This window comes from Macaca mulatta, chromosome 1 (assembly GCF_049350105.2).
Source record: "Macaca mulatta isolate MMU2019108-1 chromosome 1, T2T-MMU8v2.0, whole genome shotgun sequence".
NCBI lineage: Eukaryota > Metazoa > Chordata > Mammalia > Primates > Cercopithecidae > Macaca > Macaca mulatta.
In genome coordinates, this window is record NC_133406.1 from 134,820,458 (window position 1) to 134,848,060 (window position 27,603).

The 27,603-nt window shown below is 33.6% G+C and overlaps 1 long non-coding RNA gene across 1 annotated transcript; it reads left to right on the forward strand.

Annotated features, from left to right (window-relative positions):
- The first annotated feature begins 370 nt into the window (after positions 1–370).
- Positions 371–27,603, forward strand: LOC144337778 (uncharacterized). The gene is made up of 4 exons (XR_013411287.1): positions 371–447; positions 11,510–11,664; positions 13,340–13,447; positions 27,512–27,603. It is a non-coding gene; the product is annotated as an uncharacterized LOC144337778 (long non-coding RNA).

Here is a 27,603-nt window from a genome sequence, read left to right on the forward strand (position 1 = left end):
CAAGTTATACTCTAGTAGTCAACTGCCTGCATGAAGGTAGGCCCTAGGTATACATATATGTATGCAAGCTAATGTTAATGATAAAATTGAGGACTTTGCCCCTAAAATATCTTAATTACACATTTTATTGTCATAATGCTTTCTGGTTACCCACATTTAGTGCTGTGTCATAGGATTTATACCCTTTTTTACCCATTTATAGTCTTTCAAAAATGAAAGCAGAATAAGGTTAAAAGATGGGCTATTTCAGACAAGAGATCCAGGACAGACTTGTTTGACTTGAGGCCACTTTATTATTACACTGAATGTGACAACATAGGCATTCAGAATCTGGTGAAACAATCTTCTAGGAGCAGCTAACAAGAATCCTAAGACAGGAGTGTTTATGTTTGGGTTGAGACACATTGAGGAGCTGAGTGATTGACAGCAAGGGGAGCAAGACATGAGGTAGACTTGTATTCTATTCTCAGTGAAATGGGATAGCTTTAGAAGCTTTTTAATAAAAGGGATATATGATCTAAATTTTCTACTCTAAGTATCATTCTCTGTATAGCATGGAATGTAAATAGTACAAACAGAGAAATAATGAGAATGCATTTGCTAAATTTTATAATAACTTTATTATTTTAGTTTATACTATACCAGTATAAAGTGAACATTGAATATTTTATGATAATTTTGAGAAATTTTTATTGTAATGAATAGTTTCAGCAGTTTAAAGTCTCTTCAGACTTTAGAGTTCCTTAAGAGTTCCCCAAGAATCATTATCTTAAAAATATTTTATTATGAATATTATCAATTATTTGGCAAAATTGGAGTAATATAAAGAATCATAAGTGGGAGTATTCTATTGATATATAGTCTCTAAACAAAATACTTCAAATGTAAAATAATAAATATATTTCCAATTATACATGTTCTCAAAATATGTTAGATACATTTTAGACTAATGTTAGTTTTAATATTATTTTATATTAAATATTTTATATTTATGTTATGCTATTTATGACCCTACTAATAAACCACAAGTAATGTATTCTTGGTTAATTTTAAGATATATATATATCTATGTGTATATATAGAGAGAGAGATATATATAGTTTACTACATTAACAACTTTTATTTAAAAATAGACTTTGAATCACAACTCAAATGTTTTCCCCATTTTATTAATTTTTACACTTATTAAGCTCCATTAAAATTATAAATTCAGATGCAGCTTGACTTACAATGGAGTTACAATTCAATAAATCTGTTATAAATTGAAAACATTATAAGTAAAAAAAGGCATATAATGCACCTATCCTACAGAAAGTCATAGCTTAACCTAGCCTAGCTTAAATGTGCTCAGAAACTTACATTAGCCTACAGTTGGGCAAAAGCAACTAACAAATAGTCTATTTTATACTAAAGTGTTAAATATCTCATGTAATTTATTAAATACTGTAGTGAGAATGAAAAACACAATCGTCGTGTTGGCTCTCAATGTGTGATTTTAAATGAATTCATATCTTTATTGCACAGGTATAAAGTCAAAAATATGTTAAATTGAAACATCATAAGTCAGGGTCCATCTATATATCTTGCAGTATTTACATAAATGGGGCAGAAAAAATGATCCAACATTTGTATCATTAAAATCAAAGAATGGGGAAGTGAGAATAGAACTGCAGAATAATTCAGTGAAATAATGACTAGAAACGTTGTAAATGTGGTAAAATACATAATATACAGAGCTAGGAAACTGAACTGTAAATAGGATAAATTCAAAGAAACCCCACATATTATGAAGACCCCTTAAAACCCAACAAGACATGTCACAGTGAAATTTCTGAACAATGAAGACAAAGCAAAACCTTGAAAATAGCTAGAGAGAAATTATTCATTACCTACCAATACAAATATTATATCTAAAATGATATATACATAATTTCAAAACAATATCCATGTTTTAAATATGTTTAAAATATATACATAATTTCAAAACAATATCCATGTCTCAACTGACATGATGGTGTCTAGAAAAAAATTGCACAATATTTTTAAGTGCAGAAATAAGATAACTATTAACTATGAACTCTATATCCAGTGAAATTTTTATCATGAATGAAGGGGACTCAAAGACATTCCATGTCAAAGAAATAGTAAAATAATTTGGGTAGCATACCTTGAGGACATCATTGAAAAATGGCCGAAGGAAATTCTTCATAAAGCAAAGAAATTATAAAAGAACAAATCATGGATCACCAGGAAGAAAATTCAACTGAAAGAATAGATATGTGGACACATGCAATAGACTACCTTCACAAGTTGGATAATTCATTCATTGTATAATTCATGCAATAGGCTATCTTCAAGAGTTGTATAATTCATATTGATGATTGAAACTAAATAATGACATCATCAGATAAAAAAGAAAATGATAATTAAAAGTCAGAAAGTAAAAGATTTGAATGAAAGTCTTCTACACTGCACTTGAAATGTTAAAATGTAGATACCATTAGACTGTGTTAAGAGTCATATGAATAAAGTAATACACAGAGCAAATATACTAAGACATACACTCAAAGCATTATGAAAAAATTAAGATAGAATTCTAAAAAAAAAAATTTCAAGTATCCAAGAAGGCAAAAAAAAAAAAAAAAAGAGAGAGAGAAACAATGGAATAAGAAGCAGAAGGAACAAGCAGAAGATAAATAATAAAATGGGAAATGTTTCTCTGATATAGCAGTATCGTTTTTTTAATTGTACTTGGTTAGACATGTCAATTTAAAGAAGCAATTGACAGAGAGGATAAAACACACAGCCTATCCATATGATGTTTCCTGGAAAATTTACTTCAAATTCTACAACATGCATAGATTTAAAGTTAAAAGGATGGAAAAAATATATCATCAATTATTACTTCACATGTAAGTTGCTGGACCACAGCTCCAGAGTCTCTGTTTCAGTAGTTCCAGGGTGGGATCTGAAATGCTGTATTTTTCTTTTTTTAACTTTTATTTTAGTTTCAGGAGTACATGTACAAGTTTATTATATAGATAAATTGTGTGTCACAGGGGTTTGGTGTACAGGTTATTTTGTCACCCAGATAATAACCATAGTACCTGATAGGTACTTTTTCTATTCTCTTCCTCCTTTGACACTCCACCGTCAAGTACTCCCCAGCATCCATTGCTCCCCTCTTTGTGTCAATGTGTATTCAGTGATTAGCTCCCACTTATAAGTGAGAACATGCAATGTTTGGTTTTCTGTTTCTGCATTAATTTGCTTAGGGTAATGGCCTGCAGCTGCATCCAAATTGCTGCAAAGGACATGATTTTTTTCTTATTGTGGCTGCACAGTATTCCATAGTGTATATGGACCACATTTGCTTTATTCATTCCACAGTTGATGAACATGTAGGTTGATTCCGTGTCTTTGCTGTTGTGAATACTGATGTGATACACATACAGGTGCATGTGTCTTTTGGTAGAATATTCATTTATCTTAGCGTATTCAGTAGTGTGATTGCTGGGTTGAATGGTAGTTCAACCCTCAGTTCTTTGAGAAATCTCCAAACTGCCCTTCACAGTGGCTGAACTAATTTACATTCCTACCAACAGTGTATAAGCCTCCCTTTTTTTCTGCAATCCAGTCAACATCTGTTATTTTTTGACTTTTTAACAAAAGCCATTCTGACCGGCATGAAATGGTATCTCCTGTTTTGATTTTTAATTTATTTGATGATTAGTGATAATGAGCATTTTTCCATATGTTTCTTGGTCGCTTATATATCTTCTTTTGAGAAGTGTCTGTTCATGGCCTTTGCCTACTTTTTAATGGGATTATTTGTTTCTTGATTGGTCTTTTAAATTCCTTGCAGATTCTACTAGGCCGTCGTCCGATGCATAGTTTGCTAATATTTTCTCCCATTCTGTAAGTGGTGTGTTTACTCTGTTCATAGTTTCTCCTGCCTTGCAGGAGCTCTTTAGTTTAACTAGATTAAAACTTTTCCAGTTTTATTTTTGCTACAATTAGTTTTGAAGACTTAGTCATAAATACCTTCCTAGAGTTTGTTCTAGGATTTCCCTGTCTTAATTACATCGTGAAAACATAGTTTCAGCATTAAGTATTTATTCAGATGATTACAAATAATAGAAAGAATATAGAAAATTCAGTTCATTTAAATAAATGTAATATTGTGTCTTGTAAGTTGACAATTATCAGGCTATATATTCGTACTCTGCCATCATTCAAGTTTATAGTCTTAAATTAAAAACTAGATAGCAATTTATGCATATATTTAAAAGTGAATTTAGTAGGTATTCCTGTGTTGATGTTAGGTTGGGTTATTTTAGTTGTATTTTTCAAATTTGGACTTCTTTTTCATAAAATCAGAAGCAAAAAAAAAAAAAATAGAAAAAAAATGCCAGTAACTAAAATTGTATACAAATATTCTGCTTTACATGGGAGATGAACTTTACTTATGAAATAGACAGAGTCATCATCAAGGAAACACTAATATAAAATGAACATTTGTCACATAAGACTGCTTTTATAAAATAAAATGTTCAAAAATCAAATATCCTCGAGAGCTGAGATAATGTTTATACAAAAAAACTGTTTTAGATATGCTAGGACAACTAATAACAATGTTAAATTAGTGATATAAAGATTTATTAAAAATATAAGGATTAAGAAAAAAATAAGTTATACTTACTCTTTCAAATATATATATATAGTAATAGAATGAAAGGTTAAAAATGTGTACATTCATTCATAGAAGGCTGAGAAAGCTACAAAACTTTATGTTTAAATAATATACATTTAAACTTTGTCACGATTTCCAAAATTAGAGTTGATAACATGCCCATTTTTTTTCAGAAAAAAGCTTTAAACTGATTTTCATAGTATAATGTTGTCTGATAATTTAAGGTTAGTAACATTCCTTCAAAGAATAATTGTGCTAATAATTTTTAAGCCATGTGTAATCATCAAGATCCACATAAAAATTGTAATTATTTTATCTTCCTAGACAGTGAAATAAAATAATTTTGAACAAAGTTAAAGTATGTTCTCAAATTTCATCCAAGACAAACTAAAAGGCTAAAATTTGAAAATATTTTATAAATCATTCTGAATAATTTTACTGAATCATCTAGAGTATGATCAAGACCAAACATTTTCTGCGTAAATAGGCTAAATGAATATAAATTGTTTCTCTCACTATGAAGAACTCAACACTTACTGCAAATTCTAAATTCACAGCAATTCTCCAGGTAGAAGTTGATGGTTTTGTGCTGATTAGAAAACAAATGTAAAGAAGGCTATTTTAAGATAAGCTGTGTGTGTTCAACATAAGGCCAAATCTAAAGGAGGTCAAATAAATTTGTAAATACAGTCATACAACAAAGCATCCATAGTTCAATTGGCATCTTCTTCTCAGGTTCCTGTCTATAACTTCTATGAATAAGATTATGTAATTCACAGGATTTTTGTGATTAAATGTGTGACCACAAAAGACTCTAGAGAAAATCAAAATCAAATAATGTATTGAAATTAATACAATTAAATATTATATCTAAAATGATATATACATAATTTCAAAACAATATCCATGTTTTAAAATATAATTTTACATTTTTTATTTAAATAGAATTATATGTTTAAGTCATAAATTATATCAAGGAATATATAAGGAAGATAGTTAATGCCTAGGAATGTAACAAAAATATTTTAATGCTTTCTCTATATGTTTTGATTCATAATTAAGAAAGTACCTAAGAATGACATAAATTGAAAATATAGAATAAATTATAAGAGACTCATAATTGTAAATCACATAAATCATAATTATTTGTGACATTAATAAATTATGAGTGGTTTATAAATCATTTCTGATAACAGTTAATTAACAAAAAGTTACTTCAACCATTCTGAGAAAAACAATTGGAAACCTTATTATAAATGATATTATTTACCCATAGAAAATAACCCCTAAATGAATTATAATTTGCAAATTGAAAATGTATGCTGGTATTCATCTAAATCATCTAAATTTGTTAATATTTTAATCTCTTGCAATATATTGGATACAACAAATTATAAAATGAAACATTCTAAATAAAATTCTATGACATTCTACGCGAGTTGGTGACCCAGTTATTATGGAAGGATAACTGATGGTCTTCAGTAAGTTGTTGAATATTTTCCCTTGTAAGTCTGTTGTTTTCAAGAACATAGTGAACTTACAATATTACTCTAAGCTTCTTTCAATTTTATGAACTCTTTCTGATGAAGAAATAATCTGATCACCATACACTGACAATGGATAATACATATTAGAATATCAAACATCTTAGTTAAATTTTCACATCAGAATTCAATTTTTATTTTTCTTCTGTGTTATTCTATACCACTTCTGGTTAAATTACACTAAATGTTATTTCTACACATGAACTTAATAGGGATTACTTCCATGGCAACTGGTATAAGTTTTCAGTAAAGAATAGCTTTGAAGGTACTGTATCTTTGGGATTATGTTTTGAGTTATTCTGTTAACCCTAGGGACTTTTATAATTATTTTTTTCTTGGAAGGACTTAATTTGAAGAACAAAAGATCAGATCAGATTTAAGTTAGAATAGATGTTTCTCTTTTTTTCTCTCTGAGAAATATCAACAGAGACACAGAGACGTGCTTGCACCCTGTGTTACATAACTGATAATTTAAAACTAAATTAAACCAATTATTTCCAGGTATGATTGATATTTCAAAGACATTGTTTCCATTGGTAAAATATATTCATTCACATTTGCCTTCACAATTATTTATTCCTTAGGGAGTATACCTATTTTGTTTACAGTCAGAAAATCACATGGGATTTACCCTATAGAGGCTATAGAATATTTAATTTTTAATATAATTTCATTTTTATTCTTATTTATATGTAAATATAATTTGATAATAAATAATGGGTAATAATTATTTTAGTTTTTATTTTCTCAATGAACATAAGTTTTCTAACATGGTAATTATCTAGAAGGACATTGAACATAGACTAGTTAGCAAGCAGACATTGGCCCTGATCTCATGAAGGAAGCATTTAATTAGGAAACATTACAATTTCATATAAGTGTAATTTTATCTTCTTATATGAGTGCAGAAGACTAAGACAAGTGAAAAGACAAAATAGAGTTACACACATTAAAGTAGTAAACATCCATAAATCTATCAAGGTTTAAAGTGCTTCAAACACATCAGAGGGATAATCCACAGTATATGAAACCGGCACATAAAATGCTGCCTTAGTTGAGAGAACAACCTTGAACAACAGAAAATGAGCAGTTCTTTTAAGTATTTCTACATTTCTGGGCCTTTCTATTCCTATTTTCCTGACACCACGTTGCAGGTCTGGAATAAGCCTTTTAGTTCTTCTTTTCATGTGTTTTAGACATTTGTGGTTATTTTTCCAGCTTCTTCATTGATGGATTACATACTGTTCTTTTTTTTTTTTTTTTTCATTATCTCTAGAGAGCACAGCACCTGTCTTTATCTGTGTATAGCCTGCATTTTGTCATACAGAACTACATTAATGTGATTTTTTTTTTTTTAACATGGAGTCTCATTCTGTTGCCCAGGCTGAAGTGCAATGGAACAATATCAGCTCAGTGAAACCTCCGCCTCCTGAGTTCAAGCGATTCCCCTGCCTCAGCCTCCCAGTAGCTGAGATTACAGGCGCCTGCCACCACGCCCGGCAAATTTTTGTGTTTTCAGTAGAGGTGGAATTTCACCATGTTGGTCAGGCCGGTTTCGAATTCCTGACCTAATTTCTTTCCACAGAGCCCCCAGCTCTGTGTATCTTGTAAAGATATAATTGCCTTTTAAAAAATGTTTCCTTAACTTGGAAGAACACTGCTACTGAAACCACTAGAATCAACAAAGATGCTCAGCACACAAAATGCTTAATTATGGGGTTAATATAAGCGAACTTTTCTATGAAGTTCTTTACACACACTACTTGCAAATCTTCATCAGCCACCCATTCCTTAACACTTCAAGGGGTTGCCTGAATAATTCTTCTAGAACTTACCTCGAGTAAGGTTATTAAAGACCTCATATCTTGAATGCAATGTACATACCTTAATCCTAATTTGTCTTGCCCTGACTTTAGCACCTTATAGGGTTGGCCTTGTTTTTCTCTAAAAATATTACCTGTCTTGAATTTTCTATTTCTATTTCCATGAAATGCCATTTTACGTTTTCCTGTTATTTTTCTGGACATTCCTTTGTAGTATCTTGTCAGCTTCTCTTAATTTATACACTCATTAATGATTAAAGTTTTCCTGAAATTTATAGTGGAAGTTTAAAACATTTTAGTGGCATCTACTCTGGTTATTTCAGTTACAATCTCTTTGTGAGAGCTCTCATATTCATATACCCAGTTGAGATTGCTCTAGGGCCTAAATATGGAGCTTCTTACTGACAACCACCTTGAACTGTCTCACCGGCACTGCCTGTTTAACACAAATCTCCTCTCCAAACATATATATTCTCTGTGTTCCCTAAGTCAGGAAATTACACCATGGTTTACATAATGGTTTTCCCTCAGCCCCAAATCTGGGATTATTCTTGATTCTCTTATTTGTCATCAATTCTATCACAAATCTAATTTATTCTATATCATACATACCTCTGAAACCCACCCACCATCTTCTTCCTCATGGCCAAGTGGCCATCATTTCTCCTCTGGATTATTGTAATATTCTCTTAAGTGATGTTTCAAAATTAACTCTTCCTACTTTGTTATTTCTTCTTCGTTCTTTAAGATCTCCTTTTGTAAATGTAAAACTGATGGTCATCTGATGTATAGAACAATTCAAGGCCTTCCTACTGATATCTGAACAGACCCAAAATCTGGCCAATAATACCATCCAGAAAAGGTTTCTTTCTGTCTAACTTTCTAGGATCTTTTCACATATCTATTCCTTTAACTCTCCATACCTTAGCTATATTGACTTTCATTTGGTTCCTTTATTTGTCATGGTTATTTCAAGCCCTAGGTCAGTTTTTCTGTTCCTGAAAAGATATATTTAAGTCTTACTATTCCTTTATATGTGTATTTGCATGAGAACACAAACCTATATAGATTCTTCTATTAATTCTTCACATAGAATGCTGAAAATCAATTCCTTATAATTATTATAATTGAAATGTATTACATGATAAATATATATGTTCTATGATATTGAAGTTTTCCATTAGCACAGCACTTGTGTTAGTCTTGTTCATCATTATAGTCTAAGTATAGAGCTTGATAAATTGTAGGCATCAAATAAAAAGATATTTGAATAAAAATGAATAAATCAAAAACCTTATATAAACAGAATAATTAAAATTGTTTCCATGAAGAAAAAACACAGAGGCCAAATTTAATTTAAAAATTTACTAAACCTTAAAAACAAAAAATGCATCCTATTTTATTGTTCTGAAATTAAATCTAGTGCAGATGAGCCAGGGCCCACAGCCAGTGAGGTAAGAATTTATAAAATCTTGAAGAAATTCAAAATGAAGCAATGCTGTTCCCTAGAGTTTAGAAGACTAGTTTTTTCAGGAGTATACATTTCTGAAATTTTACTTCTGTTCTTTTAAATTTATTACTCAGATTTTATTGTACCAAATAAACTGTATTTATATATTTTAAAGTTTATGCATATAGGCAAATATCTCTAAAATTTCTCTTCTAATAAAAATACTTACGGCCGGTCGCGGTGGCTCACGCCTGTAATCCCAGCACTTTGGGAGGCCGAGGAGAGCGGATCGCAAGGTCAGGACATCGAGACCACGGTGAAACCCCGTCTCTACTAAAAATACAAAAAACTAGCCGGGCGAGGTGGCGGGAGCCTGTGGTCCCAGCTACTCCGGAAGCGGAGGCGGGAGAATGGCGTAAACCCGGGAGGCGGAGCTTGCAGTGAGCCGAGATCGCGCCACCGCACTCCAGCCTGGGTGACAGAGCGAGACTCCGTCTCAAAAAAAAAAAAAAAAAAAAAAAAAAACTTACATATACACATTTAGATATTTTGCGTATTTATTCAGTAAGTGTATTAATTCAAATCTTATGTTTAGCAGTTATTAATATTCCTTTTGCACAACATCATAGGCTTCATAGACAGACATTCCCGGAGCTAGGATTCCTATACTAGAAACGTTGTATACTGCCTTACACTGATTATACTTTAACATATGTAAGCAATTTGTTGAATTCTTATTCACTAAACGTTCTTTTCCCATCTTCTGGCCTGTCTCAGTGGGTCATGCCTGTAATCCCAGCACTTTGGGAAGCCAAGGCAGGCAGGCAGCAGGCAGATCATTTGAGGTCAGGTGTTTGAGACCAGCTTGGTCAACATGGTGAAACCCCGTCTCTACTAAAAATACAAAATTAGTCGGCGTGGTGGCACACACCTGTAATCCCACCTACTCGGGAGACTGAGACAGGAGAACCATTTGAACCCAGGAGGCAAAGTTTACGGTGAGCTGAGATCAGGCCACTGCACTCCAGCCTGGGTGACAGAGAGACTCCGTCTCAAAATAAATAAATAAAAATATAAAAGTAAATATATTTCCCATCTTCTAGTAAATTGCTGTTTTCAGAATTGATCGTAAATCTATACTTTCTGGGCTTTCATCCTTTTAAACATCTTAGCCAATAACTTCTGTACTCCATTCTGTCTAATATATTAATTGATGAAATGGGGAGTAATTCTCATAATCCTGAATATCTTATTATATTAATTTAGTGTGTTGATATTACTGCCTGGCATATACTTTTAATCTTCAACTTTCTCGTATGAATTTAAAATATGCCTATTATATTAGTATTAATCTTTTAGTATTTTAATATTGTTACATTTTACTCCTTGATTAACACCGAGTAGGCTACAAAATACATTATATTTTATACTAATACTTTAAATACATAATAAACATTTTATATACTTCTTTGGAATAAGTTAGTAACATTTCTAAATATAGTTGAAGGAATATAATGAAGTCCTTAACTGCAAACTAGTTGATTTTAGATGTATTCAATGTTTCATAAAACATTCAGTAAAAATGGCAATGTATTTTTAAAAGATATTAATACAAAGTCTATAAATTTACATAGATTAATACATGAAAAGTAACTCAGTTTTTATTCATAAAAAGAATAATTCTTTTTAAAGAGATAGTTTGGTCCTAAGTTGTGTTTTTTGGCTCATTTCATTGAAATGGTAAGCTTACTTGGCTCTTAAATTAATATTTTTTCAAAGAAGACATTATATAGTCACAATAACCAAATACTCTTTTATTTATATATGTCAAAAATCAAGTGAATAAGATATACTCAAGCTAAACTGTAATACCTTCAGTGAAACATTTGTCCAATAAAACACCTTTGGTAAACGTTTGCTATTTTTTCCAAGTGCCATAATCAAGATTCATTTAATTAATGAAACTTTTAATGCAATTTCACCTTCTTTTCCATTTTAGGTTAATAATTATCAAACATATGGCAATGCTGGACTTTAGCTGATCACCGTGCTTCTGGAAAATAACAAAAGTTAAGACATCTGTTCACCATTTTGTGTGTCCAAGGACCACCTACTTTTTACATATGACAAGAACTACCCACCTCCACTCTTCAGGTAAGACTTACTGTCCACTCTGCCCCGTGACTCCCCCACGTCTTGGGGACGACTCCCTTGTACCTGAAGCTATACTACTGTAAGCCTCCTTTCCTTTTTTAAGATGTCTGTCATTAATGAATGTTCATTCTATTGCAATAGCCTGAATAAAATCATTTTCTCAATTGTTCGGTACGTATTGTCTGTGACAAAAGAAAGATAGGTTATAATTTGGCATATATTAATAATTTTAGTCTTTTTATTTATGAATTATTCTATCTTTCCAAATGCATAATAAAACGTAATTTTTCTTTTTATTTTGAGAGGGAGTCTTGCTCTATTGCCCAGGCTGTGACACAATCTTGGTTTACTGCAACCTCCACCTCCAGAGTTCAAGCAATTCTCCTGCCTCAACCTCCCGAGTAGCTTGGATTACAGGCACCCACTACCACAACTGGCTAATTTTTGTATTTTTAGTAGAGACGAGGTTTCACCATGTTGGCGAGGCAGGTCTTGAACTCCTGACCTCATAACCTGCCCATCTTAGCCTCCCAAAGTGCTGGAATTACAGGCAAGAACCACCGCACCTGGCTGTAAAGTGTAATTTTATACAAAGTTATAGACACATTTAAATATATATATATACACACACACACACACACACATATATATATATATCTCGACATGCAAATATGCTGTATTGTCCTGTTATCATGCTGCTAATAAAGACATGCCCAAGACTGAGTAATTTATAAAGGAAAGAGGTTTAATTGACTCACAGTTCCACAGGGCTAGGGAAGCTTCACAATCACGACAGAAGGTAAAGGGGAAGCAAGACACCTCTTACACGGCAGCAGGCAAGAAAGCTTGTGTTGGGGGAACCCCCTTTTTAAAACCATCAGATCTCGTGAGACTTATTCACTATCGCAAGAACTGAATGGAAAGACCTGCCTCCAGGTCTTTTCAATTACTTCCCACCAGGTCCCTCCCACAACACGTGGGAATTATGGGAGCTACAATTCAAGATGAGATTTGGGTGGGGACACAGCCAAGCCATATCATACACACAGATTATTCACCTGAATTAAATAAAAGCAAATAATAGAAAGAATCGAAATATTAAATGAATATGGAATACTTTTCATAAACTTTATATGTATGTACACATTTGAACACACACAGACATAGTTTATGGTGGCTACATGAAAAGATTAGGTAGAAATAGGTCATTTCAATCTCTTCAACTAAATATAACTATTTAAAAATCCAAAATAGATTCCTGAAATCTTTATATGTTTTTATTTGGGTTCAGCAAAATCTTTTGACTTTAAAATGTTAGCACCACAAAGCACCTCAGTAAGAGGACAATGAAACACTCAAAGGGTAATAAGTCCAGAAATCTCTCTCCATTTAAAAAGTTATTTCTTTATAAAAATTTTATTTTCCTGTTGATAGAATACAGAACTAAAACTCAAATTTTGCTTAGTGACATAGTGAAGTCATATTCAGGATATGGATTTTTACCCTACCAAAGAGGTGATAATGAAGACATGTAGGTTTCCTATTCAGCCTTTGTACTCAAAGTTTAAATTCAAAAAAAGAGAGACCCTGTATCTTAGAATGACTTCCCCTCTCCTAGCAACCACATTATTGAAATTCAAACTGCTAACATTCTAAAATCCCCTTTTTAAATAAGGATAGAACATGCTGAAGAAAAACGTTACAACGAGAAAATATATGGGAACAAAATGCCTACGCAGTGCAGAAGTCTGAATAACTAAACCACTCAGAGTAGAGGAAAAAAGTGAGATTCCAAAGATCCAATAAAGTCGATTCTTAAAAACGTATAAATCAGTTCCTACCTTTTTTATCAAGTTCAGATTTCTCTGTCCTTAATCATATATTAAGATAATCTAAGATAAATTATCTTATATTTTGCAAAGCAACCATAAGTTTAAAAAATACTGGAAGAATAATCAGCATATTAAATTCATGAAGAATTTTTACAACGTGAAGAATTTTTAGAAAACGTATCTCCAAATAGAGTGTACAAAAACATTTTCTAATAATTGTTGCTTGAAACTAAATATTTAATTTTTTAAAATTATAATAGAAGCATACTAAATAATATGCCTAAATAAATCTAGAAAACAGTTCATTGTTTTCTATCAAAAATAAATGTATATTTATATATTTATTCTAAAACATTGAAATTATATTAAATTTGACAAAAATAATAGCCACAGGAGGCACAGTTTTTGTAATTTTTTAAATGAGAACAAAATATTAAAGAATATATTTATTTGGTGAGAAATATATTAAATAGTCTATTGCAGCAGGGTAGGGCACCATTAAATCCTCAAGTTTATTTATTTTATTTTATTTTTTTAATTTTGAGACAGTTTCCCTCCCAGCCTGGCGTACAATGGCTCAATCTTGGCTAACTGCAACATTCACCTGCTAGGTTCAAGATATTTCACTGCCTCAGTCTCTCTAGCCGGGATTACAGAAGTCTGTCACCATGCCCAGCTATTTTTGTAATTTTAGTAGAGACAGGGTTTCACCATATTGGCCAGGCTGGTCTCGAACTCCTGACCTCAGTCGAGTCGATCCGTCCACCTCAGTCTCCCAAAGTGCTGAGATTGCAGGCATGAGTCACTACGCCCGGCCTCAAGTTTAATTCTTAAGTGAGTCAATCAGTTACAGTTCTGCTCAAAGCTTTGAATGCACCTAAAATTTCATCCAACATCTATTACCTTTCATCATATCCTAAAATAGCTTGAAGATGTATATGATTTTATGAAAAAGCTCTGTAAAACAAAACAACAAAATTAAAGGTTTACATTTTAAAGCAACAATATTCACCTATAGTTGATGAATGCACAGTTAGAGTGAAAAAAAATAGAATTTTGATGAATTCTGAAATGGTTCCACCCTATTCAAACAAGTTGTATTAATGTATATATACATTTCTTAATATATAAAATTCACAAATTGCTACGAATACAAAAGCTTACAAGTTTCCAGTGAGAATAGCCTCTGCCAAAAACTTTGCTTGATTTGCTGTATATTGATTAATTTTGTTACTGTAAAACAAAAAGATATCTTCTAATTGAAAAATATCAAACACAAAGTTTTGAATTATAAAAGCAGCCTCAAGCAAATAATAATTTTAACCCAGCACCAAAATTAACACATTCAAAGGGCGTAAGCAAGCATTGGGCACAGATAAAGCATTCGTTTCAAGGAGGATCCCAAAACCAACAGATGCAGCAACCAAAGCTATCATTTCCCTCCTATGTTAAAATGTATTTCAATTTTGGATTAAGACAATGTATGCAGAAACACAATTCACTAAAGGAAACTATTATGGGTTTGAGATTTTTTTCTTTTATATACTGTTGATTACATAGAGAAAAATGTTATTTATAGGCTTCTCCCTATTTTCTTTCTTTTTTTTTTTTTGAAAGGGAGTCTCACTCTGTCACCCAGGCTGGAGTGCAGTGGCCGGATCTCAGCTCACTGCAAGCTCCGCCTCCCGGGTTTATGCCATTCTCCTGCCTCGGTCTCCTGAGTAGCTGGGACTATAGGCGCCCGCCACCTCGCCCGGCTAGTTTTTTTGTATTTTTTAGTAGAGACGGGGTTTCACCGTGTTAGCCAGGATGGTCTCGATCTCCTGACCTCGTGATCCGCCCGTCTTGGCCTCCAAAAGTGCTGGGATTACAGGCTTGAACCACTGCGCCCTACCAAGCTTCTCCCTATTTTCAAGCCAGCCAGCCATCCTAAATTCATAGATTTTATTGTAAATTATAACAAATCTAGACCATGATATTATTGCCTGCTCCAAACAATGGACTTTCCCTAGTTTATACCATTAACATTTTTATCAATGGTATTTATATTTGGTATTATTAGGAGGTCATTATAATTTTACAGGAATGTCTAACTGAGATAATTTATTCACTCTTTTATGTTAATCTTTTTCTACGTAGCATCACATAAGATAATGGAGGTGTGATTTTTCCAGCAACTTTTGCTAGTTTAATAAATGACTTAAACGACCTCCTCTTCCATATTCATTTTGAAATTATACTTAGTTTGTTAATATAAAAGAATAAGCATAATACTGCTGAATCTACTATGCATTACATTTCATGATTCTTTCATATTGTTTTGATCAGGGAATAAAGAAAAATATCTTTGGCTAGTTTTGATATCCTGAAAGTTTATCATGTTTTTTTTCTTGACTGAATAACCTCCTACTTTGGGAAGTCCTTAATACTTTTACTTTAATCATAAAATTAATTGGTAGATTATCTTTCCATATATGTATGTGTTTGTATGTAGGCGTGTGTGTAGTAAATCAAAAGAAGTTGAAAAACAATATTCTCTGATAACCTCTACATATTATAAGCTAATTTTTATCTGGATATTTATAGAATTTATATTTTCAATTAAATTTTATTTTTCAATTGTCTATACCACCACTGGCAAGCTCAAAGTCTCCCAATACACTCTTCATGGGCCTGTGGGCAATGGAAGATGATACAGAGTCCAATATTTTCCCCTTTGCCTATTGGAAATGGATAGGCAAGAGACTTGCCAAAAAAAATCAGATCTGATTCCTCAGATCCCAAATCCTATAAATAAACAGATGCTGTCCCAAATATCAATAAGTTGAAATTGAGATCTGAAAAGCCTTTGTGATAAGATGTCTCTAAATTGGCTCCTAAATATCTCTATTTCTGGTATTTGTACCTTATGAAATGTTCTCTTTTTAAGTGTGACCTGGACTCTTTGAAATGCTACTAATTAGTAAAATACTGCATATATAATGAGACATTACTTGGAAAACTACTTTACAAAATTGACTGTTGACTTTCATCTAAGGTGCTCTTCCTCACTCCCTGGCTTGCGCACTTTCTGGGAAGATATTTGTCATACTGTGAGATACCCTGTGAAAAATCTCAAACTGCAAGAAGTGAGAGGCTCCAGACAATAGCCAGGTAGAAACTGAGGCTTTTCATTCAAAATCTTTGAGGACCTAAATATTTCCATGAACCAAATAAATGAACTTGACATTCCACCCTCCCCAGGTTGCCCTTCAGATAAAACTCCAGCCCTGGCCAACAGCGTGATTAAAAAAACAAGAAACTGGCCGGGCGCGGTGGCTCAAGCCTGTAATCCCAGCACTTTGGGAGGCCGAGACGGGCGGATCACGAGGTTGGGAGATCGAGACCATCCTGGCTAACACGGTGAAACCCCGTCTCTACTAAAAAAAATACAAAAAACTAGCCGGGCGAGGTGGCGGGCGCCTGTAGTCCCAGCTACTCGGGAGGCTGAGGCAGGAGAATGGCGTGAACCCGGGAGGCGGAGCTTGCAGTGAGCTGAGATCCGGCCACTGCACTCCAGCCTGGGCGACAGAGCGAGACTCCGTCTCAAAAAAAAAAAAAAAAAAAAAAAAAAAAAACAAGAAACTTTAGCCAGAGGTATTCAGCTGAGCCACTGTCAGCATTCAGTCATTAGAAACTTTTAAGTGGATCAATTTGGAGTAAACTGTTATGTAGCAACAGGTAACTGATATAATCTTCTACCCATTGTTAGGATATATGGAGCTTAAGGAAAAAAAATGCAGTTTTATAGAGATACAGTGAGAAACTGCAGAATGGCAAGCACAGGTGGAAATTAATTAGGGAATTGGGGCGTGTGAATATGCTTAAACTGTTTGAGCCTGTTAGGTACATATTTGCTTTAGTGGGATAAATACATTTTAAAAGTCCAGGATGGCACAGACATTTATATTTTTAATTCACTTATCTCATATTTTATTTCAGTGTTAACTACTCGTCTATGTCAAATCAATTATGCTCATTGGATTATTTTACTTTTATTTAAATTTTGTTATCTGGTATTTATTATATAGAATATGCAAATTGAAGTCCTGTCCTTCAGCAATCAATAAGGTAAAGGAGAAGAAAGACACAAATAAGTAGAATTTTATGATACTTTAAGATACAAACAGACTTCACTTTGCATAATAGTGTGAGACCATAAAAATTACCATGAAAGCTGAAACTGTGCAAATAAACCTTAATAATCAATTGGGAAAATTATGATTGTTCCATGACCTATAAAATATTTACTAAAAATTTTAAAATGCTCTTACTGTGGGTGCAAAAGTATATAGGGAAATAAAAAAATAGTAAAACTAATATTTATTTAGTACACTGTAATTTTTAAACTTAAAAAAATTAAGTGTTTTATTTCTTTGTAAAAAAACTTATCAAGAATATTTTGAATATTGATTGCCTTCTTGTTGTATAACTTATACCACAAAGCAGGAAGCTTTTTGTATGTCTTGGAGAACTGTTATATTCCTTTCTAAATTTGGATCAGTCCCCAATATTTTATTCTTTACACTTCCAACATTAAGAAATATCTTTGAGAGTTATTGGAATGTGAAGCTTTGCGTTGTTTTTGCTTCCTGTATGTCATCTCTAGTCTTTCACCATAATCAGCTTCTTTATTTACGTTGATAAGTTCACCTTCACCAAATTAACTCTGGCTGCCTATTTAGAGCCTTTCAGGCAGTGGCAGCGTCGACATTGCCACAATCTGCCATTTCACCTGTAAAATCTATGTAGTGTTACATACTATGTATTAAATAGAGATTATATATATTATAATATATTATATATGTGAAAGGAAAATAAACCTCAGGACTCCCAAATCACTAAGCCAAAGCAAAAGTCAAGCCGGGAGCTATGTCAGACAAACATACCTTCCATTATATTTCTAAATATGATTGCTGCAAATGTAAAAAGCTACGCATCTCCCTCACAATTTGCCCACAAGGAAATTCCCTGTGGGCAAAGGTCAGACAGAAGTCAAAGTCATCCCTCTGAGGCTCACCTGAGACAAATACATATCTGATTACTACCTCTGCCCTATTGTTTATGTAAAAATGCAGATTCGAGCCAGACTAAATTGTGTGTTCAGTGGAAAGCTGATCAAGAACTCAAATTGTGTATTCAGTGGAAGGCTAATCAAGGACTGAATATAATATAACCTTTGACTCTCATCTAATTATAACTTGGAAGCCCCCACTTAGAATTGTCCCACCTTACTGGTCCAAATGAGCATATATCTTATATATATTGATTAATGTCTCTTGTCTGCCCAAAATGTATAAAAGCAAGCTGTATTCCCCCCATTTCAGGCCATGTCATCAGGACCTCCTGCAGCCATGTCACAGGCATGTCCTTAACCTTGGCAAAATATTAAATAAACGTTCTAAATTGATTGAGACTTTTTTCAGATACTTTTTGGTTTACACAGGCAATAGTATATATAATACAATAATGGTATTATACTACTAATATATACTATATTCTATTAAAATACTATATTATATTAATATATAATGGTATTATATATAATATATGGTTTCATTTTTCTAAGACGTCATGTAAGTTTATCACTAGGAGATAAGGAAGCAACACTACACATTTGTTATCTGTGTGTAAACTGAATCACAAGAAAAGCTGTGATTAGTCATTTATGAGGACATGAGTCTACTGTATACATAGTAATTTGTGGGCTGCAGAACCAGCAGCAAACTTTATACTTTACGCAGTTACAGTTTACATTTTGTGATAATTAAAAATTGCACTTTGTTGTTTGTGGGCTGGTGTTATTTTCTCTAAGTCATGGAAACTGAAATTTGCACATATCATTTCCATGAAGAGTGAGGTTTTATTTATTTAAAACCTGTAGTTCGAGAACATCAAAGCCTAAAAAAAATGGTAGCTCCTTCTATTTAAACTTACTTTTCTGGAGGAAATGGTTAAATCAGCATGTGCAGGTTGCTCAAACTCTACATATTCAGGAAAACAGAGTAGCTTGACAGTTTAGGAAGAAAGATGATCTCTGAGATCTCAGAATATTTTGTTTGTTTGATAAGTGTGTTTATGTATCCCTAAAGCTTTGGTCCTGAAGGACCAGTGTGATTAGGTAGTTTATGCTTATACTGTGATTTATGGTGGCTGAATGTATTCATCCTAAAGGACTGGAACCTGAGTAGCTGAAGTCAGTCATGCAGGGACTAGATGCCTATGTGGTAGGACCCTATATTAGTCCATTCTTATGCTGCTAATAAAGACATACCCCAAACTGGGTAATTTGTAAAGAAAAGAGCTTTAATTGACTTACAGTTTAGCATGGCTGGAGAGCCTCAGGAAACATAATCATGTCAAAAGGCCAAACAAACACATCCTTATTCACATAGCAGCAGCAAGGGGAAATGAAGAGCACAGAGAAAAATGCCCCTTATGAAACCATTAGATCTCATGAGAACTCACCACTATCAAAAGAGCAGAAGCATGAGGGTAACCATCCCCATGATTCAATTACCTCTTACTGTGTCCCTCCCTCCACACATGGGACTATGGGACTACCAATTTAAGGTGGGATTTGGGTGAGGATATAGCCACACCATATCATTTTATCCCTGGCTCCTCCCAAATCTCATATCCTCATAATTTAAAACACAATTGTGCCTTCCCAACAGTCCCCAAAAGTAGTAACACATGCCTGCATTAACTCAAGAGTCCAAGTCCAAAATGTCATCTGAGACATGGCAAGTCTCTTCCACCTATGAGACTGTAAAATCAAAAGCAAGTACATCACTTCCTAGATACACTGGGTTTACAGGCATTGGGTAAATACACCCATTTCAAATGGAAGAAATTGGTCAAAACAAAGAGGCTACAGGGCCCAAGCAAGTCCAAAGTCCAATAGAGCCGTCATTCAACCTTAAAGTTCCAAAATAATCTTCTTTGATTCCATGTCTCATATCCAGGTTAGGCGGATGCCAGAGGTGGGCTCCCATGGTTTTGAGCTTTGGCTCCCTTATGACTTTGCAGGATATAACCCCATTCCCAGTTACTTTCACAGGCTAGTGTTGAGTGCATGAGGCTTTTCCAGGCACACAGGGCAAGCTGTTGGTGGATCTACCATTCTGGGTTCTGGAGGATGATGTCCCTCTTCTCACAGCTCCGCAAGGCCATGCCAGTGGGGACTATGTCAGGGATTATGACCTAACTCTGTCTGGGGTTATGACCCCACATTTTCTTTGTCCACTGCTCTCACAGAGGTTCTCAGTGAGGGCTTCACACCTGTAGCAAACATCTGCATTGACATCCAGGCATTTCCATACATCCTCTGAAATCTAGGTAGGGGTTCCCAAACATCAATTCTTTACTTCTGTGTATCTGCACGCTCAACACCACGTGGAAGCTGCCAAGGCTTGGGACTTGAACCCTCTGAAGCCTCAGCCTGAGCTGTGGCTTTACCCCTTTTAGCCATGGCTAGAGTGGCTGGGACATTGGGCAACAAGTCTCTAGGTTGTACACAGCAGGGGTGCCCTGGGCCCAGCCCAGGAAACCATATTTTTCCTCATAGGCCTCTGAGACTGTGATGGGAGAGGCTACTGTGAAGGTATCAGATATGCCCTGGGGACATTTTCCCCATTGTCTTGGTGATTAACATTCAGCCCCTTGTTACTTATGCAAATTTCTGCAGCAGGCTTGAATTTCTCCTCAGAAAGTGGGTTTTCTTTTCTATCCCATTGTCAGGCTGCAAAATTTTCAAATTTTTATGCTCTGTTTTCTCTTGAATGCTTTGACACTTAGTAATTTCTTCTGCCAAATACCCTAAATTATCTCTCTCAAGTTCAAAGTGCCATGGAGAGCTAGGGCAGGAATAAAATGCATAGTAAGAATGACCTTTACTCCAGTTCCTAACAAATTCCTCATCTCCATCTGCAACCACCTCAGTTTGGACTTCATTGTCCATATCAGTATCAGCATTTTGGTCCAAGCTATTCACTAAGCCTCTAGGAAGTTTCAAACTTTTCCATATTTCACTGTCTTCCTCTGAGCCCTCTAAACTGTTCTAACCTCTGCCTGTTACCCAATTTCAAAGTTGCTTCTAAATTTTGGGGTATCCTTATAAGAGCACCTCAATCTCTATCACGAGAAGAGCAGCATGGGGGTAACTGCCCCCATGATTCAACTATCTCATACTGGATCCCTCCCACAATATGTGGGGATTATGGGAATTACAATTCAAGATGAAATTTGGGTGGGAACACAGTCAAAACATGTCAGACCCAAATTTGAGCTCTGGACACCCAAAGCTGCGTGGGTTTCTTTGATTGATAACACTTTAGCTTTCCATGTGTTGTCACAAGTTGTTGCTGGGAGATCTAAACAGGTCCTTGAAATTCTACCAACAGAAGACACCTAGAAGATTGAGACTGGTTTTACTTGGACCTTGTCCCATAGATCTCTTCCTTTTGCTGATTGCAATCTATATTCTTTCACTCTTAAAAATGTAAACATGAGTATAACAACTTTCCTGAGTCCTTCTAGTGAATCACTGAGCCTAAAGGTGATCTTGGAGACACTTGACATACCTGTGTATCTTCTGTCTTATGGCATTCCATCCTCTTCTTAAGCATTCTTTATTTTATATGAGACTATATATATATATATGTATACGTAAAATATATATTTTTCTTTTTCAACTTTTATTGTAGGTTCTGAGGGTACATATGCAGGTATGCAAGTTTGTTACGTAGGTAAATTGCATTTCTCTGCGTTTGGTGCACAAATGATGTCATCACCCTTGTAGAGAGCATTGTACCTGATAGGAAGGTTTTTAACTCTCACTCTCCTCCCACCCTGCAAACTCAAGTAGGTTCTGGCATCTATTGTTCTTCTCTTTGTCTCCAAACATATGCAAGTTTAGCTGTCACTCATAAGAAAAGAAAAGCAAATACTGCATGTTCTCTCTTATAAGTGAATTAGGATAATGACCACCAATTTTTTTTTTTTTTTTTTTTTTTTGAGATGGAGTTTTGTTCTTTTTGCCCAGGCTGGAGTACAATGGTGCAATCTCGGTTCACGATAACCTCTGTCTCCCGGGTTCAAGTGATTCTCCTACTTCAACCTACCGAGTAGCTGGGATTGCAGGCATGCGCCACCAAGCCCGGCTAATTTTTGTATTTTTAGTAGAGATAGAATTTCTCCACATTGGTAGTCTTGAATTCCCAACTTCAGGTGATCTGCCCGCCTCGGCCTCCCAAAGTGCTGGGATTACAGGCATTAGCCACCATGCCCGGCCTCCACCAAATATTTTTTATAGAAAATGAAACAGCCATGATCCTTACCCACATGAAGCCTGATGAGAAAACAGAAAATTGGGGTAAACAATCACATTAACAAAAATATGATATTATTTTCAACTGGGTTAGTGTTGGCTGAGAAAAATAGAAGTTGATGCAATTTTAGGTAGGGAGGAAATATTTAGGAAAGTAGCATGTGAACAAGCACTAGGATAAAATATGGGGACAGTAAGATGTAAGAACAATAACTGAAACAACTCTGAGAGGAGGATATTGAGAAAGCCACAAGCAGATTTAGTAAGAATCAGATTTGTAGAAAATATCTTTAGAGAGGTAGGTATAGGCCTATAGGCCAATCATGGAGGATTTAGTTGAGTATAAAAGCCGTTCTTTGTTTTATATGTATGATGAAAGTAACAAAAGTTAATGTACATGTTAAATATATGATTATGGTTTCTCCGCACAGGATAAAATAAAAAGAGAGAACAGGTTAGCAGTATGGAGATTAAAAAGACAACAAAATTAAAGTGAATATATCCAGCTACAGTTCCAGCTGCGACTTGCAAGTCTCTGTAATTTCACATGTGTCAATAGAGATGTATATATGGGAATACTTACTTTATAAATTGTAAGTTATATTAAAATGCATATGATTTTTTTAAAAAGCATCCAGAGTGATTGCAGAGCATGTTCAGTAATAAGAAGTGAAGCTCTTCAACATTTTAAGGGCAGGAAAACATATATAGGTGGAGTTTCCAAAGTGGTAGGAGAGAAACCTTGATGATATGGAGAAATATTTCCAAATAGAGGGCAAGACTAACTGTGTCAAAAGCTCTGAGGTGAAAAATATGTTGAAGATTGAAAAGCAACCATTAAATCACTCTCTGCGGATAACTTTCCCTCTCAACTTCATATTCACTCACCCATTCAACGATTATTTCCTGAGCTCCTGTTCTATGTAGAACCCTCTTCTAGGCACTTAGGCTATATCACTGAATAAAGTGTCTTGTTAAAAAGGATAAGTATATAAGTAAAGGAAAGAAGTACAACTACATGAATAAAAGAAAGAAAAAGTAAGATAAATCAGAAGTATAAGTAAAGGTGTATTAAATAATGTGGTTAGTTATAACCTTCAATGAAACAGTAACATGTAACTAAAGACTTGAAAGAGCTGAAAAAGTGATTCATGAAAATATAAAGTCTAAGTGTGTTCCAGGAATATTTCTTGTGCATATATTATAAGGTTAAAGCGTGCCTGGAGTACTGGGGGAGCAGTAAGGATACCTACGTGCTCAGAACAGAGTGAAAGGGGAAATTACTAAGATAGGTCTCAGAGATGACAATTACAAGATCTGGTATTTACACTGCATGACACGGAGAAACATTGCAACATTTTGAGCAGAATGACAATAACACATTTGGTTTGCAAAGACTATCTGCAATAGAATCCAGTTTTCTGGGGTAAGAATTAAAACAAAAAGCATTAATTAATTGGCAGCTTATTACAGTAATCCAAGTAATAATTTATGGTGGTTTGTTACAGGATTATAGCAGTGGAAGAGATAAAGAACGGTTATATTTTGTTTATGTTCTTAAAAACAGACTCAATACAACTTCCTGATGCAGTGAACATGGATTACAAAAGGAGGCAAGAATGACTCCAGTGTTCTTAATCTATACAACAGTAAAGGCAGTTTTAGTAAACTGAGGTGGGGACTGTGGATGGAGCAGGTTTGGGGGTGATGGTCAAAATGTCAGCTATTGATTTATTAATATTTAGGTAAAAAAATAGTCATTCAAATAGCAAAGTTAATAATGTAGTTGAATATAACAGTCTAGATTGTGGTAGAGAGATGTGGTTTTGAGAAAATATCATGAATAAGCAGGAGTAATATAATTCCCTGTTATCATCATTTACTGGCAGTAACATCCATCCTTTTCCTTTCTTTTGTAATGAAAGGCATGACCCTTCCCTGAATATAGCCTAATCTTTCCAATATACCTGGCATTCTATCCCCACTCTTCAGAGTAATTATTGTGCCATTTTTTCCACTGACTTTTTCTCATGTATTAAAAATATTTCTCTGGTAGAGATGAAAGCTTCTGGTAAAAAAAATAGATATATATTATATATGTATATATATAATATATATATGTATATATATGTATCAGTTGTTTTACATCTGTTCCTTGAATCCACTGACAACATCAAAGCCAATAAGAAAATGGAGGAGAAATGTTTCTCCTTCGTTGCGGTTAGGAAAAATGTCATAACTCCAATGATGATCCATGAAGAACAGCTGAGAAATAATTTGAAATACCATCTAAAAGAGGAAAGATACTTAGAGCCAACATATATTTTCCTGAGAATATATTCTTATATCTTGATCAAGGCAAGTTTTTGTTTTGTTTTTAAGTAAAAACATTTGTTCTTAAATGCTCATCTGTGTCTCAATGTTAGCGGTATGCCTCTTTGGTAAGAAATAACCAGAACATTGTAGGATGTTTAGCTCCTCTGAGTCCACATCCTAGATGTCAGTAGTATCAGCTTACATTGTCACAACCAAGTCTGGCTCTAAGCGTCCCTGAACTGATTTTGGGAGCTGTACTCTGTACTGTTCTAAATGTTAAATAGTATTATTTACAGTTATTTGTTTTAGGCTTATAACTGGCAAGTCAAAATGGAAAACGAGCTCAGGTTCAAGTTCAATAAGTGTCAGGCTTACTGATAGCAGAGGAAAAACTGTGTAGAAATACCACCCTTATTGTCTATGACATAGGCTTCTAATTATAAGACACTAGAGACATTGACATCTACTTAAAAAAGGAAGATACCATCACAGAAAAGCTGTCATATAAAAGGTCTACAATATAAAATACATCAACAGTTATGAAAAACCAATGACAGAAAACATGCAAATGTTTATGTTAGCTATTTATGAGTAAATGGCATTTATGAGTAAATGGCATAAATAGTTAGCTATTTATGAGTAAATGGCATTATGTTAGCTATTTATGAGTAAATGGCATGTTAGCTATTTATGAGTAAATGGCATTTATGAGTAAATGGCATACTGTATAAAGAGTATAAAGTATCTCTTTATACTTTCACATTTCCAAAATTTCACAGTGTGTGTGTGTGTGTGTATGTATATGTAAAATTAAAACATGAATTTAGCAAAGTATCTTGTAAATTTTATGATGAGAATATGTTATTAGAGTCTTTCAGAAGCAATTAATACTACTATAATTTGCATTGTTTAACATACATCAGTAGATTAAATATATTTGTAATTATAAAATAGAAACATAATGCACACCTTAACCTTAATAACTATAATGTCATCTAAGGAGAAGGTTAAGTAAATGTGTTATTGGAATAAATTATTTGATAATTTAGTGAATAAAATGATAGAATTTGCATTTGCAGTTTTTCTGGAACTTAAAACAGTTTAATTAACAGGCTAGCCTTGACACAAGAGTATATAGAAAAATAAGTCAAGTGATATTGTAATAAAGCCAAAAACATTTTAAAAATGATTTTAATATTAATCACAATATTTTTATTATAAATATGGTACAGTCATGCACTGCATAAGAATGTTTCAGTCAATAATGGACTGCATGTATGACTGTGGTTTCATAAAGTTATACTGCTTTGTTTTTATTGGACCTTTTCTATGCTTATATACACAATGGTAAATACCATTGTCTTACTACAACTGCCTACAGTACTCAGTACAGTAACATAATGTACAGGGTTACAAACTATGAGAAGTAAGCTATTCACATACCTTAGGAGTGCAGTAGGTTACACCATCTAGGTTTGTGTAAGTACATCCTATGTTGTTCAAACAGTGACAAAATTCTCTTAACAATGAATTTCTCAGAACATATTCCTATCCTTAAGAATAGGATTTTAAAATGACTGCATTTAAAAAATTTTCTAAGTAGTATTTCAACACCAGAAATTATGATTAGTAATGTTGATAAGGAATAAGAAAACAGCTAATAGATTTAAGCAGTCTAATTTTTAATCTCAGTCAATACATATGTTATATAAATCATCTAAGTCACAGAGGTAATTAAATACTTATATTTCATGGGAAGTATAATAACCATTATTTTATATATTCTTATTTATGCTCCAAATTTATTTGTAAGGAATAAAGATGTTGTCAGAATAAAAACATCATTTCAATATGCTTAAAATTCAATTAACTCTCTTTTGGCAGAATCAATGAGACAATAATTATAAGACATGAGCATACAATAAGCAAATTCTTGAGAAGTGGATTTTATTATTCTTCAGTCAATATGGAATCAGCATGACAGTGTATTGAAATTTCATTTTTATCACACTTTTAAAACTGTCATTTCTGGAATAGTAGAGTTAAAGATCTGCAATAAAATAAAAAAGACTGCTGTTTACAGCAATCAGAGAAGGAGTATGTATTTTAATCTTAGCATTGTGAAATGCGCTGAGAGCTCATTTACCCATTGCCATTTACAATTTGTGAATCAATTTGTAAACAATAGTGCCTGCCTATATAGTTGGTCCGTTCTGTGAAATTTTACTTCAGGAATATTTTATGGGGTATTTAGGAGATCATACATCCCTTTATTTATTTTGGTCGCCATTTTCAAACTTCTATGTTTTTACCCTTCCATTTTCTGCAGATTGCCATTTCAGGACACCTCCTACATGTGAGGAAACATGCATTGGTCTTGTAGTATTTTTCTCCTCCAAATAAAAGTCAGTATGATCACAA